The sequence below is a fragment of the Triticum dicoccoides genome, chromosome 4B (genome assembly GCF_002162155.2).
Source record: "Triticum dicoccoides isolate Atlit2015 ecotype Zavitan chromosome 4B, WEW_v2.0, whole genome shotgun sequence".
Classification (NCBI taxonomy): Eukaryota; Viridiplantae; Streptophyta; class Magnoliopsida; order Poales; family Poaceae; genus Triticum; species Triticum dicoccoides.
In genome coordinates this window covers 174,373,595-174,390,127 of record NC_041387.1, presented here as the reverse complement: position 1 = coordinate 174,390,127, position 16,533 = coordinate 174,373,595, and positions in this window count along the sequence as shown.

The window sequence follows — 16,533 nt, the reverse complement described above, 5'->3', positions numbered from 1 at the left end:
CCGATCGGGACGAGGGTGGAGAGGGCCGAGCGAGCAGGTGGCGGCGCGAGGGACACTGGTGGTAGGGTCACGCGCGAGGTGGTTCTCCTGTGGGTGGAGGCGCACGGGAGATTGGCGGGGAGGCATGGGCGAGGTGGATCGGGAGGAGCGGGGCTCTGCTCCTCTCTGGCGGCGCGAGTAGGGGAACGAGAGAGGGGGGAACGAGGGGAGATGCTCACTAGGGTTAAGAGTTGGGGCGAGCTGGGCCTGTGGGAACGGTTCGGTCTGGTCGGTTAGGCCCAAGAGGCCTCGTTGGGCTATCTCTCTCTCCCTCATTTTCTTTAGCAGAAAAGAATTAGAGATAAGAAAAGAAGAGAGGGTTAGGGAAAGAATTTGTTCATGTGGATAATTTTCCTGGACTCATAAAAATAAGCTTGATCCAAGAAAATAGAAAGAGACACGAATGCATGCTTTAAATTCAAACTCATTTGAATATCATTCAAATGGGTTTGAATTGGGACTAGGTTTGGTGTGGTCAAAAATGTTGAGATTTAATGAGGAGCCTCAATAAAAGGGAAAAGAATTATAGGCAAGGTTACAGAGTCAAAACTCGAAGAAGGAAAGGCCAAGGGATTTAACATGCATGTGTGTTGTGGTAAATTCCAAACTAATGGAATATAATTTAATATAGCTCCCTAATAATAGTAGGAGACCTTGAATATGTTTTAAAGAGAAATCACCCTGTGCATTTCCCTCAATTTAAATGGATCGGAGATCCAGATGATTTATTTAGTTGAGTTTTAAAAAGGGTTGCATGAAGAAATGATGCAATGCAAATGATGCAACGATGAATGCAACAAACAAAAATAAAATCAGACGGCGAAACTCAGAATAGCTGGAGTCTTCTGGAGCGTCGGTCTTGGGGCGTTACAACACTCCACCACTACAAGAGGATCTCGTCCCGAGATCTAGGATGGCGCCGGAGAGAAACGGGAAGAGGAAGAGAAGAGGTAAAACTAAGTTGCTTCTTCGACAAAAGAGTGAAACCAAGGAACCTTGAGAGGTTGAAAAGTTGAAAGAAAGAACACAACGGAGTTGAACGCAATTGAGAGCAGAGAGGTAGAAAATTGAAACAAGGAACACCATATGAACCTTGGAGGTTGCAAAGCTATGAATGGCGAGTACAATGGACAAGAAGGAATTGGAACCACTCTGGTTGAAACGACATAATCAAGGAACAAGGAAGATCAAATTCGGACATCACTCTGGTTGAAAAGAGAGGAAAAACTTGATAAGATGAAAGAACTTGAATGAGAACACAACACTCCGGTTAAATGGATGAGCAAGAAAAAGAACATGATCTTGACAAAACGAGACAATGGGTGAAGAGAGCAACATCACAATGCCTCCGGAACGAAAGAATGGAAGCTAGATTGATGGAAAGAAAAGAACGGAGAAGAAAATGACATCTTCTGCCACAAATGAACTTAGAAAGCATCCTTGCAAAGAAGAATTGAACGGAGTTGTTGGAAAATCAACAATGAAAAGCACAAGCTTGTAGTGGGTTTATGGAAAACATCTCAAAATTATGAGGTAACAACCGGCCACTAACTGAAACAATTGCTTGCTTGAGATCAACGAAGAGATGAAAAACCTCTTTCACCGAGAAGGATATGGAGAAAGCTTGGATCATTGATAAGCACCACAAATAGCAACATTCCCAATGGAAGGCTTTAGGTGAAATATAACCCAAGATACTCCAACAAAGAAATTGATGGATTTAAAATACCTCGTTCTTGACAACATGTGAATCATGAAACACGAATGGAAATTATCAAGAATGACATAACACCACCTCAAAAGATAAGGTAGAAAGAATTTCACTTTGGAATGCAAGAAGAAGAATACTTGAACTCCTCAAAACAAGACATGTGTTGAACACCATGTTTATTTTGGAGCATAGCTTGGCTGATCTTAACTTCAAGAGAAATCTTGAAGAACAATTGAAGAATGAAAAGAATCCTTGATGAACCACCATGTAGAGCCTCCATAAAGAACTCCAGTAATAAAAAGGATGATAAAAAGAAAGAGAAGTTGAGAGCACAAGGTGAAGCCTTGCGATGATTTAGATGGAGCTACAAAATGAGTAAACTTTGAACTCCGGGCAAGAAAGATGAATAACTTAGAACTGAGAAATTGATACCATTACAAACTCCGGAAGTAGGAATTAATCACTTGGATTAAACAAGAACAAGAATTATGTTATGCGTATCCTTCACCAATTTAAATTGATGACAAGCAACGGATTTAACATACTACTTATTCCCATAGAAAGGATTAAAAGAGATATAGTGCAAACTTGAGAAGGTATAGATGGAACCACCGGTGGGATTTGGAAACAATGAATGAATTGATATGATAACGAAGGAAGTGAAATCTTGAATGAACCACCGTAAGAATTGAAAATGAAAGTAGCAAAGGCACAACTCACCGGGGAGAGTTGGAAAATGAATGAAGATACTTGAGGGGATTTAGATACATGAGAACAAAGAGATCATGAACTCATTAGAGGATATTTGAACGATGCACCGGTAAGATTTGGAGAACAACAACTACACGCTGAGAATGAATAATTCTGAGATGATGGCTCCGGAGAATCAAACTGAAAAGAGTCCTGAAATGCCCCGGATGGGTGAAAGAATTCTCACAATCGAAAACAATTATGATAGGATGGCATCAAGCTAGAACCATGAATCTTCGAGAGAAAGGGAAATATTTAGAGGAAACACTTCTTCGGTCTTCAAATGTTGAGGATGATGATGAGAAACACCACCATGAATTGTTGAGATACTTCGGGAGAATGAAAAAAAGTAAAGGTTGAACCAACAATGAAAAATAATTTGAAATCGACCTTGGAAAACATCTGATTGATGAAATTCATTCTTACGTCAAACTTTGAAATGAATTTGAGAATCGCTCCTGATAATTAGAAGAGTCAGGTAAGATCCTGGGAAAAGACCTGTGGGTTAGGGCCCACTGAAAAGGAACACCGTTGAAATAATTACTTGAAAAGGAGATTGCACCGATTGAATTAAATGGTTTGAATGAGGTAACAACCTCAAAATAGTTAGAATTGATGCGGAGTGGAAACACGAATCTTCAGAGATATCTTTAGCACTCCGGAACAATTGAATAGCAAGCGGGGAATGATTAAGAGATACACCAGCATACGCAAACACTTGAAACAAGGAAGGGAATATGATCAACACCAAAAACTTGACTTGAATCCACCGGAGAAGAAAAAAGAACGAAGAATGATGAACTTGAAACTCCTGACCATATTCATGGGAAATCACCGGATAAGAACATTGAAAGGAAAGAATGAAGAGACTTCTCATCCATAAGATGGATACTTGATTAAGAAATCTGAGTCCTTGAAGAAACAGGGTGGGAGGGCGGTAAAAAAACAAAGGCAACTTGGGGCAGATGGAATGGATACCGTTGAAAAAAAACTTAGAATTGATCTCGCAAATATTGAAATGATCGGATCCACTTGAAGAGAAGCACGCCAGTTGGAAAAGAATTAACATGACAACCTCGATGATCAAGAAGGATAAGTATTCATATAGCAATATGAGAACACCGTTTATGAAAGGTATGGATTCAACATTTGACTTCTAAGCAACTCGAATACCACAAATAAAACAAAACAAAGGATTTGGCTTGCAGAATAAGCCGGAACAAACATATGATAGAGATTTCGTCCGAAGTTTTTGTGGTGGGGCCCACACGAGCTCGATCATACATCACCATCATGTACAAGGCAATGCACATGACATACGAAGTGTCCCCGAACCAGCTTAGCCAAGGGTTCTTTAAGACACAACGAGACCACTGTAAAAACAACCGTGGATAGGCGGACCACTAGACGTCAAACCCCAATCTCATATCATGCATATGTCGGAAAGAAAAAACTAGAGCTACTTGAATTCCCACCTATAAAACTCCCGAAACTTTCTGGTTATGCAATCTGGTGTTGGGGATACAGGGGAAGCAATATATATCTCACCCAAAACTAACAATTCCTACATCCAAGCTATATCCATCCGTCAACACATAACCAAGAAACCTTTGGAAATCATGTACCTCAACCTTCGAAAAGCATCCTTTATACAAGCTATGACAATACTCCCGAACTCCCCAGTACTGGGTGGCGTCGAGGTTATCTCACCAACAACTGCATAAAAGAGATTTTTGATGTTGGTAAAACTCAGGTATTCCAGAACCGCAACAATAAAATTATGATGACAACACCTCGGAGCTCAACTCCCCGGGACACTGCCACAACCCCTAAATGTCAGGAGGCACCAAGAACAATGTTCTCGTCATAAGAATATCGGAACGATCCCAAGATACCCGCGTGATCCTAAATTTTTTTTAGTGAAATTTGAGGAGAGGAAAGTCAAAACATCTACGTCAGGAGGCCTCACCAGAGCGACGAAGGGACTGAGGAGTAAAAAGAATCCTACTCTTCTATATATATAATCCTAAGACTCAAAACATTTTTGTTCTAGACTCAACAACGCCAGCGATTCGATCAAGCAAGGGGCTCCTAAGTCGGGGATGGCTTTGATTACCAACTTGTAACACCCACAATGCGGCTATATCTCTCACGTGTCAAGGCACGACTTAGAGGCATAACCGCATGGTGGTTTTGTCGCAAGAAGGGCCATCTTCACACAATCCCATGTAATGAACAAGAATAAGATAAAGAGTTGGCTTACAATCGCCACTTCACACAATGAACATATAATTCATACATCATTCAAAGCACACACATAGTCCGACTACGGACGAAGCCAAAAGAAAAGAAGATAACCCAACTGCTAGATCCCCGATCGTCCCAACTAGGCTCCACTACTGATCAACATGAAACGAAATATAGCAACGACCAAGATCTTCGTTGAGCTCCCATCTGAGCTCGGTTGCATCACCTGCACTGGTATCATCGGCACCTGCAACTATTGTGATAGTATCTGGTGAGTCACGAGGACTCAGCAATCTCAAAACCCGCGAGATCAAGACTATTTAAGCTTATCGGTAGGAAGTGGTAATGAGGTGGAGTTGCAGCAGACACTAAGCAAATATGGTGGCTAACATACACAGATAAGAGTGAGAAGAGAAGCAACGGAACGGTCGAGAAGCTAGAAGTGATCAAGAAGTGATCCTGAAACTACTTACGCACAATCATAACACCAAGACCGTGTTCACTTCCCGGACTCCGCCGAAAAGAGACCATCACGGCTACACACGCGGTTGATGCGTTTTAATTAAGTCAAGTGTCAAGTTCTCTACAACCGGATATTAACAAATTCCCATCTGCCACATAACCGCGGGCACGACTCTCGAAAGTTTAAACCCTGTAGGGGTGTCCCAACTTAGCCCATCACAAGCTCTCACGGTCAGCGAAGGATATTCCTTCTCCCAGGAAGACCCGATCAGTCTCGGAATCCCGGTTTACAAGACATTTCGACAATGGTAAAACAAGACCAGCAAAGCCTCCCGAATGTGCTGACAAATCCCGATAGGAGCTGCACATATCTCGTTCTCAGGGCACACCAGATTGTCCAAACTTCCGGTAGGCCAGTCCAGAGTTGCCCCTGGTGACCACCGACGGCTGACAGGTTGGACCAACACTCACGACGAGCACTGGCCCAGGGGGGGGGGGTAAAAATAAAGATGACCCTTGAGTCTGCAGAACCCAAGGGAAAAAGGCTTAGGTGGCAAATGGTAAAACCAAGGTTGGGCCTTGCTGGAGGTGTTTTATTCAAAGCAAACTGTCAAGGGGGTCCCGAAAATCACCCAACCGCGTAAGGAACGCAATATCAAGGAACATAACACCGGTATGACGGAAACTAGGGCGGCAAGAGTGGAACAAAACACCAGGCATAAGGCCGAGCCTTCCACCCTTTACCAAGTATATAGATGCATTAATTAAATAAGAGATATTGTGATATCCCAACATAATCCTGTCCATCATGGAGCAATCTTTAACTTCACCTGCAACTAAAAATGTTATACGAGGGGCTGAGCAAAAGCGGTAACATAGCCAAACAACGGTTTGCTAGGAAGGGCGAAAAAGTTAGAGGCTGACATGGCAATATTGGAGGCATGGTAAACAAGTGATAGGTAACACAGCATAGCGATAGAACGAAGCAACTAGCAAGCAAAGATAGAAGTGATATCGAGGGTAATGGTCATCTTGCCTGAAATCCCGCAAGGAAGAAGAACGAGTCCATGAAGAAGACAAACGGACGTAGTCGAACGAATTCTCACAACTCCGGAACGAAACCGAAGCTAACGAGAGAAGCAAACCGGAAAGAAGCAAACAACATGGTAAACACACAAGCATAAACACGTCATGATGCACAAACAAGTATGATGCATGTCTGGTTTAATGAGGCATGGCATGGCAATATGCACAAACAACACTACAAGTTAAATGGAGCTCAATATGCAACGAGTTGCATATTGACGAAACACCACATCAGTTATTTAGTTCTCTCTCAGTTAGGAACACAACAATATTACATGTTGTTATAAACATGGCAAGAGGTGAAACATATCAAAACTACCTATCTAGGCAAGTTTAAATGAGGCCGGAACAACAAACAACAATTCCAAAAAATCCCCATATGTCATTTAGCAATATAATGCAAACACAATTTTAACCATTTTAAATGTTGTTATCATGATGCGGATGACATATGCAAGTTTTATGAAAGCGTTGACATGAGCATGTTATGAAGCATTTGTCACCATGGCGGAACGAAAAGGGTGCCACGACGGTGAAACGGAAATGGAGCCACGGCAACATATCGGTTCCGGTAGTTCATGGAGATACCGGTGCAAAAGGACGTGAGACGTGAGCGAGTCATGTAAGGATGGTGGGGTGATCCCGGTTACCGGGTTCCCACGGGTCGACGGTATGGCAAACAAGGAGGAACGTGCCTGAAGCAAACGGGCACAGTGCAAACACGAGCATCTCATACAACACATGCATTTGGTCCTCGGTTGATCGTCTCGGGGTTATACCTTTGAAGCATGCATTTCGGAGCGGGTCAAGATCATCGAGGGAAGTAGACGTTCTCGTGACATAGTGGAAGTAGTTGTACACATTCGTTTCGGAGAGGTACTTGACGAATCCAACGTCTTCGGGGCGACGGTAGTGGAAGTAGTGGTACACGTTTTGTAGATGTTTGGGTCCAGCGAGGAACTTGACGTCCTGGTACTTGGCGTCCACTCAGCCTCGATGGTGATGAAACAAAACGCGATGGTTGTGGTACTTGTCGAGTCCGCCTAGTCGTAGATGGACTTGAGGTACTCCGGGGCAGATGTCTCAACGTTTCAACAATGGTCTTGGAGGTTACTGAGCATGGATGTGAAGGTGGACTGCCAAACTAACCACGGGGCATAGAAAGAGCAACTGCTCGAGGTCGAGATCGGGAAGGGGAGGCGCAAGCGAAGCGGAGCTGCAAGAGGAGCTTCGCCATGAGTAGAGGCGGATGTTCTTGGCGTAGAGATGGGCCGTGATAGGGGTCCGACAAGGTAGGTTTGAGGAGGTGAGCGCAGTAGCGACTTGTCCTTGCAGAGGAGGTCAAGGCGGTCGGCCACCACGGAGACAGTTGGCGCGACGCCGGTGCGTGGACGACATACGGATGGGCTTGAGGCGCAGCAACGGTGAGGCAGTGGAGGCACTGGTCGCATAGGTCAGGACAACGCTTGGAGGTCGGGGTAGTGCGCGGTGGACGGAGCAACTCCGGCGGTGGCGCTCGGGTTGCAGGAGGCGAGCGAGGAGGAGAAGCAGGAGGGCGACGTCGAGCTTGGCGACACCTCTTGCCGGAGATGATGATAGGGAGGCGGTCATGGGGTTGGGGACGATGGATCCGGGCGGCGGCGGCGGTGGCTCGGGAGCCTCTCCCGATCGGGACGAGGATGGAAAGGGTCGAGCGAGCAGGTGGCGACGCGAGGGACGCTGGCGGTAGGATCACGCGCGAGGTGGTTCTCCTTTGGGTGGCGGCACACGGGAGATTGGCGGGGAGGCATGGGCGACGTGGATCGGGAGGAGCGGGGCTCTGCTCCTCTCTGGCGGCGCGAGCAGGGGAACGAGAGAGGGGGGAACAAGGGGAGATGCTCGCTAGGGTTAAGAGTTGGGGCGAGCTGGGCCTGTGGGAACGGGTCGGTCTGGTCGGTTAGGCCCAAGAGGCCTGGCTGGGCTATCTCTCTCTCCCTCATATTCTTTAGCAGAAAAGAATTAGAGAATAAAAGAAGAGAGGGTTAGGGAAAGAATTTGCGCATGCGGACAATTTTCCCGGACTCATAGAAATAAGCTTGAGCCAAGAAAATAGAAAGAGGCACGAATGCAATATTTCAATTCAAACTCATTTGAATATCATTCAAATGGGTTTGAATTGGTACTAGGTTTGGTGTGGTAAAAAATGTTGAGATTTAAGGAGGAGCCTCAATAAAAGGGAAAAGAATTATAGGCAAGGTTACAGAGTCAAAACTCGAAGAAGGAAAGGCCAAGGGATTTAACATGCATGTGTGTTGTGGTAAATTCCAAATTAATGGAATATAATTTAATATAGCTCCCTAATAATAGTAGGAGACCTTGAATATGTTTTAAAGAGAAATCACCCTGTGCATTTCCCTCAATTTAAATGGATCGGAGATCCACACGATTTATTTAGTTGAGTTTTAAAAAGGGTTGCATGAAGAAATGATGCAATGCAAATGATGCAACGATGAATGCAACAAACAAAAATAAAATCAGACGGCGAAACTCAGAATAGCTGGAGTCTTCTGGAGCGTTGGTCTTGGGGCGTTACAAAGTCGGCCGATGACACTAAACTAGATGACTTTGTTCCTGGCGATTCATCCAAGCAGTTCAGTATCAGTGCTAACCTTGATCCAAAATAGGAAAGTGTGCTCATCAAGTTCATCCGTGAGAACCGGGACATCTTTGTATGGAAACCTTCTGATATGCTAGGTGTACCAAGAGAACTCGCTGATCACACTCTTAATATTGATCCAAAGTTTAAGCCGATCAAGCAATTCCTTCGTCGCTTCAATGAGGAGAGGCGTAAGGCCATTGGTGAAGAAGTGGCCCGACTCTTGGTGGCTGGGTTCATTATTGAAGTCTTTCATCCTAAGTGGTTGGCTAATCCGGTGCTGGTACTTAAGAAGAATGTCACTTGGCGTATGTGTGTGGACTACACGGACTTAAACAAGGCGTGTCCGACTGATACTTTTGCTCTCCCTTGTATTGATCAAATCATTGATGCTACGGCGAGTTGTGAGCGTTTGAGTTTTTTGGATGCTTATTCTGGTTATCATCAGATCAAAATGGCAGTTAAATACTAGGAGAAGACGGCTTTTATCACTCCCTTTGGTTCCTTCTGTTATGTGTCTATGCCTTTCGGGCTCAAGAGTGCCCAGGCGACTTACCAGCGATGTGTGCAGAATTGTCTTCACAGTCAGATTGGGCGCAATGTTCATGCTTATGTGGATGATATTGTGGTGAAATCCAGAGAGAAGGAAACTTTGATAGATGATTTGAAGGAGACCTTCAACAATCTCCGGGTCTACAAGATGATGCTTAACCCGACCAAGTGCATTTTTGGTGTGCCAGCAGGCAAGCTCTTGGGTTTTCTGGTTTCTAACAGAGGCATTGAAGCTAACCCGGAGATCAAGGCCATTACCTCCCTGGCAAAGCCGGCGTGTATCAATGATGTTCAACGTCTGGCGGGTCGTATTGCTGCCTTATGTCGGTTCATAAGCCGGCTGGGTGAGAAGGCTATACTGCTGTACCAGATGATGAAGAAAACAGATCACTTTTGTATGGAGTGATGCTGCTAATGACTTTGAAGCTTTGAAGAAATAGCTAGCTGAGCCGCCAGTCCTTGCTGCTCCTATTGATAAGGAGCCATTGTTATTATATGTGGCTACTAACGCCCGGGCTATCAGTGTAGCTGTTGTGGTGCAACGAAAGGAAGCAGGCAAGGAATATCCGGTTCAACGGCCGGTTTACTATATCAGTGAAGTGCTTACTGAATCCAAGCAGAGGTATCCACACTGGCAGAAGCTCGTATATGGGGTGTTCATGGCCATTCGGAAGCTTAAGCAATATTTTTTGGGTCATCCCATCACTGTGGTTAGTTTTGCTCCCTTAGGGGATATTATTCAAAACAAAGAAGCCACATGTCGGGTAGCCAAGTGGGCCATTGAGCTTGGACCTCATGGTTTGAAGTATATGCCTCGCACGACCATTAAATCTCAAGCACTTATGGATTTCATCAATGACTGGACAGAGTTGCAGATACCTGAAGAGAAGCCAGATAACACATATTGGACTATTCACTTTGATGGGTCCAGGCAATTGGAGGGATCGGGGGCTGGAGTTGTCTTAACTTCCCCTCGAGGTGACAAGTTTTGTTATGTTTTAAGGTTGATGTTTACCTGTTCTAACAACGCAGCTGAGTATGAAGCCCTGCTCCATGGTCTTTGGATGGCTAAGGAGATAAGTTTAAGCCGGGTAAGATGTTTCGGCGACTTGGACTTGGTGGCTCAGCAAGTCTCAGGAAAATGGGATTCCAAGGATCCACTCATGGCGGCTTATCGCCGCGAGGTTGACGCTATTGCTGGGCATTTCCAGGGTTATCAAGTGGAACACATCAATCGCAAGAAAAATGAGGCGGCTGATGCCTTAAGCCGGTTAGGGTCCCAGTGTAAGCCGGTGCCACCAAACACTTTATTGGATATTCTGCATAACCCTTCTGTCAAATTGCCTACACAGGAAGATCTGGCTATTCCTAACTCGGAAGCACAATTGGTGGCGGCGCTTCACGCTATTCCTGATTGGACGATTACATATTTGGATTATATGACCTGTGGCGAGTTACCCGAGGATGAAACTTTGGCCAGACAGATAACCCAGTGATCTAATTCAATGACAATTGTTAACGGAGAGTTGCACCAGTGTAGTGTTACTGGGGTGTTTCAACGTTGCGTTTCTCCTGAAGAGGGCCGTGAAATTCTTTGCGAGATTCATGAAGGAGATTGTGGTCATCATGCCGGCTCTAAATCTCTCGTGGCTAAAGCTTTTCGTGATGGATTTTATTGGTTGACGGGTCATGCTGATGCAGAGGATTTGGTTAATAATGTGACGGTTGTCAGAAATTTTCATGGCGAGCTCACGTGCCAGCTCAAGAGTTGAGGATGATTCCAGTTACTTGTCCGTTTGCAGTTTGGGGGCTTGATATGGTTGGGCCTTTTAAAAGGTCCAAGGACAAAAAGACCCACCTTTTGGCGGTAGTTGACAAATTCACAAAGTGGGTCGAAGCAGAATCGGTCAATAAGTGTGACGCGGCAACAATGGTTCAATTCATCAAAAAGGTGATTTTTCGCTTTGGTTTTCCCCACAGCATTATAACTGATAATGGCACTAATCTGTCCAAGGGTGCTATGAAAGAGTTTTGTCAATGTGAGCATATTCGACTTGACGTATTGTTAGTAGCTCACCCTCACTCCAATGGTCAAGCTGAAAGAGCCAATCAAGAAATTTTGAGAGCCATCAAGCCCCGGCTTATGGTTCCCTTGCAGAGGACGCCGGGTTGTTGGGTGGAGGAGTTACCTTCATTGCTATGGAGTATCAATACTACCCCCAACAGATCTAGAGGTTACACGCCTTTCTTTATGGTTTATGGAGCAGAGGCGGTTCTTCCTAGTGACATCCATCACGACTCGCCCCACGTGGCGCCTTATGTTGAAGCTGATAATGAAAAAGCACGTCAGGATGCACTTGACCTGTTAGATGAGGAGCATGACCTTGCGGCGGCTCGTTTGGTGATTTACCAACAAGATCTGCGCCGTTATCATAGTCGTCGGGTTAAGACCAGAACCTTTCAAGAAGGTGACTTGGTGCTCCAGCTCGTCCAGGATCAAACTGATATGCACAAGCTATCCCCACCTTGGGAAGGACCCTTTGTGGTCAACAAGAATCTGAACAATGGGTCATACTACCTTATCGATATTTGATACCACAGGGACACACGTAAGTCGGAGGAGGAGATCCGCCGACCGTGGGATATTGCTCATCTTCAGCCTTACTACACTTGAGCCACCGACTCTTATAATGTACATATTTTGACAATGTATATATTATGATTATAATAAAGTAGGGCCTCTATCTCTCCAAGAATAATGAGTCCTTTTCATTACGAAAAGGTCATTTGGGGGCTTCCTGTTCAAACATAGGTGTAATCACCAAAGAGAACATAGCTGTGAATATCCCTCTTGATTAGTGCCACACCAAAATTTCAAAGGTCACATGGGGGCTTCCTGTTCAAACATAGGTATTCACCAAAGAGAACATAGCTGTGAATATCCCTCTTGATCGGTGCCATGCCACAATTTCAAAGGTCACTTGGGGGCTTCCTATTCAAACATAGGTGTATTCACCAAAGAGAACATAGCTGTGAATATCCCGCTTGATCGGCTCAAGGCCACAAAGCACTTGGGGGCTTCATGTTCAAACATAGGTGTATTCACCAAAGAAAACATAACATTACTACCCTTGTGAGCTGGTTTGGAACACCAGGTGTATTCACCAAAACCTTCCGGGTTCTCCTGCTTTGTACAAACTGCCACTCCGCCCGGGTAATCCTGGAATGACAAGCCGTACTCTTGACAGTCAATCTTACATAGACCCTGAACTTGTCAAGGTTAAAACGGCGGTCATGTGAGGCCGGTTTCACAAAGTGTAAAAGGTTAACTCAGTGGCTTGGCGGCCCATGAAAGCCTCAGAACTTTAGGCTTGGCGGCCTATGAAAGCCTCGTTTTCTTGCTTTGCTTGGTTTTTTGAACATTTTTTGGGTTCATCTTGGTACCATATTGACATATGGTTTAAAGTGATTCAGGCCATGCAACCTTAATTTTTACAGCTCATATTTGGGTATGCCCATGGTTTCTGATAACCCGGCCTGGTTTTGGACGATAAGTCGCCAGTATATGATGATATTAAATACTTCAAAGTATTATCTTCTAAGTTTTGGGTTATCACCCTTATTGCATTGGTGTCATAAGCCGGCAGCATGATTCAATATCACAGGTATGATATTTTTGTTATAATTATACATGATTACGTTTAAACAGACCCTGGTCATGAACTATTTTAGTCACCAGTGGTTTTATATCGGGTATTATGACCCGCCCCGCGGTAAACCGCCAGGGCTCTTGTGATCTACTTGTGTGCAGGATAATTCTAAATCTCATCTGCACAAATCAACGTCATTATAAGTATAAAAGGATAGTTTTCCAATGGCAGATCAAACAACGTTGGGCAAAACACAAACGTGCACGAGGGCATGGCAGATCAAAGTTTTTACTAGCCTATTACATGACTCCATGAGCCAAGATGATTAAGTGTTTTCAGAAGATCAAATATATGAACTGCCCATCGGATCAATTGTCTTGGCCTTGACGGCTTGAAGCTTCTGGATCATCCTTCTCCGGTTCTTCGTCCTCCTCTACTGTCTGGAAGTTTGGTGATGACCAATCGATGCCACACAAGGCTTGGAATTCAGCTTCGTCATTCGGATGGTTCAACTTCAGGAGCGAAAGTATGCTTATGGATTGGTGGAATTAGATCCATCACTTTATAAGCCGGCATGGGCATCTTCTGATTCTCCATGTCATAAGCCGGTTGGTAACTTGAAAGATCAGTTTCCTTGGCAATCAGGCTGGCCAGGGGACGTATCTCCTTCATGCAGGCAGCAAAGTCTTTCTTCTCAAAGGGAGTGCCATCTTATTTTAAGCTTGGATATCCAGTAGCTAAATCGGCCGGGTCTAGCTCTGCTAGCCATGCCTTTGCCTGGCTTAAAGCTGGCACAACACCAGCTCTTGCAGATGACCGCTTTATCTCATTAATCCTCTCAGGCAGAACAAAAAGCTTTTTCAAGACATCACTCAAGAGAGTAGGTGCTTGATTAGTCGGATAAATTGTGTCCAGTGCGCGCTGAGTTCCAGTATATAGTTGCTCAACAAGTGTATAAACAGCCTTCAGCTTCACAAGCATGTCTTGACTAAGATTGGTGCTCCTGGGACCTAAATAATAATTATGGATTGGTTAGAGGCAGTTTCTACCATCAAGGAAGAGATTCAAATTTGATATTAAGGTGACTCACCAAAGATAACATAAACCATCTGGGATACACAGTGTTTTAAACCGGTAAGCTCAGTGGTCACCTCCTGAAGAGCCGCCTCCGCCTTTTCAGCCCGTTGTATAAAGGCAATTTTTTCTTCAGCCCAAGCGCTTCTTTCAACTTCAAAACTGGTCTTCAATTTTTCCGTTTCAGCCAAGCTAAATCGGACTTTTGAGTCCCCTTTGTGGGTATCAGATTCTTGGTGCTCCATCTGGGTTTTCACACCAGTCAATTGCGATTGAAGTTGAGTAGTGGTATCCTGTACATACACCGGTTCAAAATCATGTTCATATTTGGGTAACAGAAATAAAGTCCCAAGCCTTTGCAAGCAAGAGACTTGGCACTTGGGGGCTAATGCATATTTCTTGTGTCTTCTTAACTATTTTATGATGATCCGTTTGTGCCGCAAACGATCACAGCCGGCTCATGGGGGCTACACAAGTAAGATTTGATTCATAAACAATGATGAACATGACCGACTCATTCATGCTGATTAAACTGGCCATGTCAACTTCAAGTAGACTAGGGGGCTGACAAGATATGCATAACTCATTAAAGAAGGAGTTCATACCTCAAATTTTTGATGCATCTACTTCACCATGTCAACTTGAAGATCGCAGCTGGTGTGCACTTGATTGAGATAACCAGAGAATACTTCACCAATGCTCAGTTGAGAATAGTTGGCAACGTCAAATCTCACCTTTTGTTTCTCAACATATTCTTCTTTGGTGTCACATCCCTAGTTCTAGTATGCTCAAGGCTAGCTAGTCATTTGTGCATCATGTTTAAATTCCATTTAAATTTGAAATGAGGATTTGTGAAACCCTCAGAATCATTTTTGTAAATGACCCAAATAAAAATTGCTCCAAAAAGGTCCAAGAAAATGCTCATGTTGCTCTCTGAAAATATTGGACAGAGATAAAAATCAAACCAATATTTTTAAGGGCCCATAAGTATTTATTTTGGGCATTTGGAATTAATGCATAAATATCTGCATTGGATATATGTTTGTTATATATATATAATATATGTCCAAAAATTATGCCATTTGTTGAGGAGCTCTGGAATAATACCACTAGTTCCTACAAAAATTGGCATAAGTAAATAAAATGATTTAGTATTATAATTAAATCAAAACAAATGTCAGAAAAATAGAAAGAAAAACAAAACAGGAGAAAACCTACCTGGTCCTTACCTCCCTGTGCAGCCTGGCACTGTGCGGCTTGGCCTGGCCCAGCAGGCCGGCCCAGCCCACCACCGCCGTCGTCCTCCTGGCGCCAGTCGGCCAGGCGTGTGGCCGACGCGCGCGCACGGGCAGAGCGCCATGCCACCAGCTCGCCTGCCTGCCTCCCCTGCCAGCGCGACGCCGCGATGCCTCTTCTCGGTGCTGCCCCGATCCCCCTGGCCTCACCCCCTCTCTCCCGTGCCTTTCCCCTCCTCTGGCTCCCTCTCCCTCTCTTCACCGAGCGAACCGGAGAGCGCCGCTGCTCGCCGCAGTGGCCACCGACCACCCCTCGCCCTGCCGCTGCGCTAGAAGCTCCGCCACATCGCCGGCTACCTTTCCGTCAAGCCACGCGCCTCGGAAGGCCCTGGAGAGTCGCCATCACCTCCGTCTTCATCTCCGGTCGCCGGAGATCGTCTTCGCCACCCCGCCGTCTTCAGCGCGTCCCCGAGCTCGCCGACAAGCCCGTCGAGTCCGCCGTGAGCATCTCCCCGTTTCCCCTCTCTTCCCCCCCTCATTCCCGCGTCGTAGCCGTCGTTTCCACCGTGGCTGAAGCCATCGCCGCCGCAGCTCCTCGCCGTCGTGGCCACAGGTGCGCGCGCTCACAACGGAGCGCCTCACCGTGCTCAGGAAGCTCCCAGGAGCCTAACGCACACACCCACTCGCCCTCTCGTGCACCGTAGCGCCGAACCCAACCCCGACCGAGCTTCGGCCGCCGCCGAGCTCGTCGCCGACGCCACTCCGGCCACTCCCCGACCGAGCCACCACCACAGTTGGATGCGGACGAGCGTCCGCATCCCGTAGTTGTGCTTCGCGCGCTAAACGGAGCCCTGTGGGCGATTTCCGCGGTGCCCCGCCGTCTCGGGCCTTGCCGGCGGCTTAACGCCGGTGAGGTTTGACCCTTTGACCCCACCGGCCGTTAGGTGGGCCCTGTGGGTCAGGTGATTAGCTTAAGGCTAATCACCATCTATCTAACCCTGACGCTGACAGTGGGCCCCCGCGCCCTAATATTTTAATTAGATTAGTATAAAACCCCTGATTAACCCTTAGACACTGACGTGTGGACCCCAC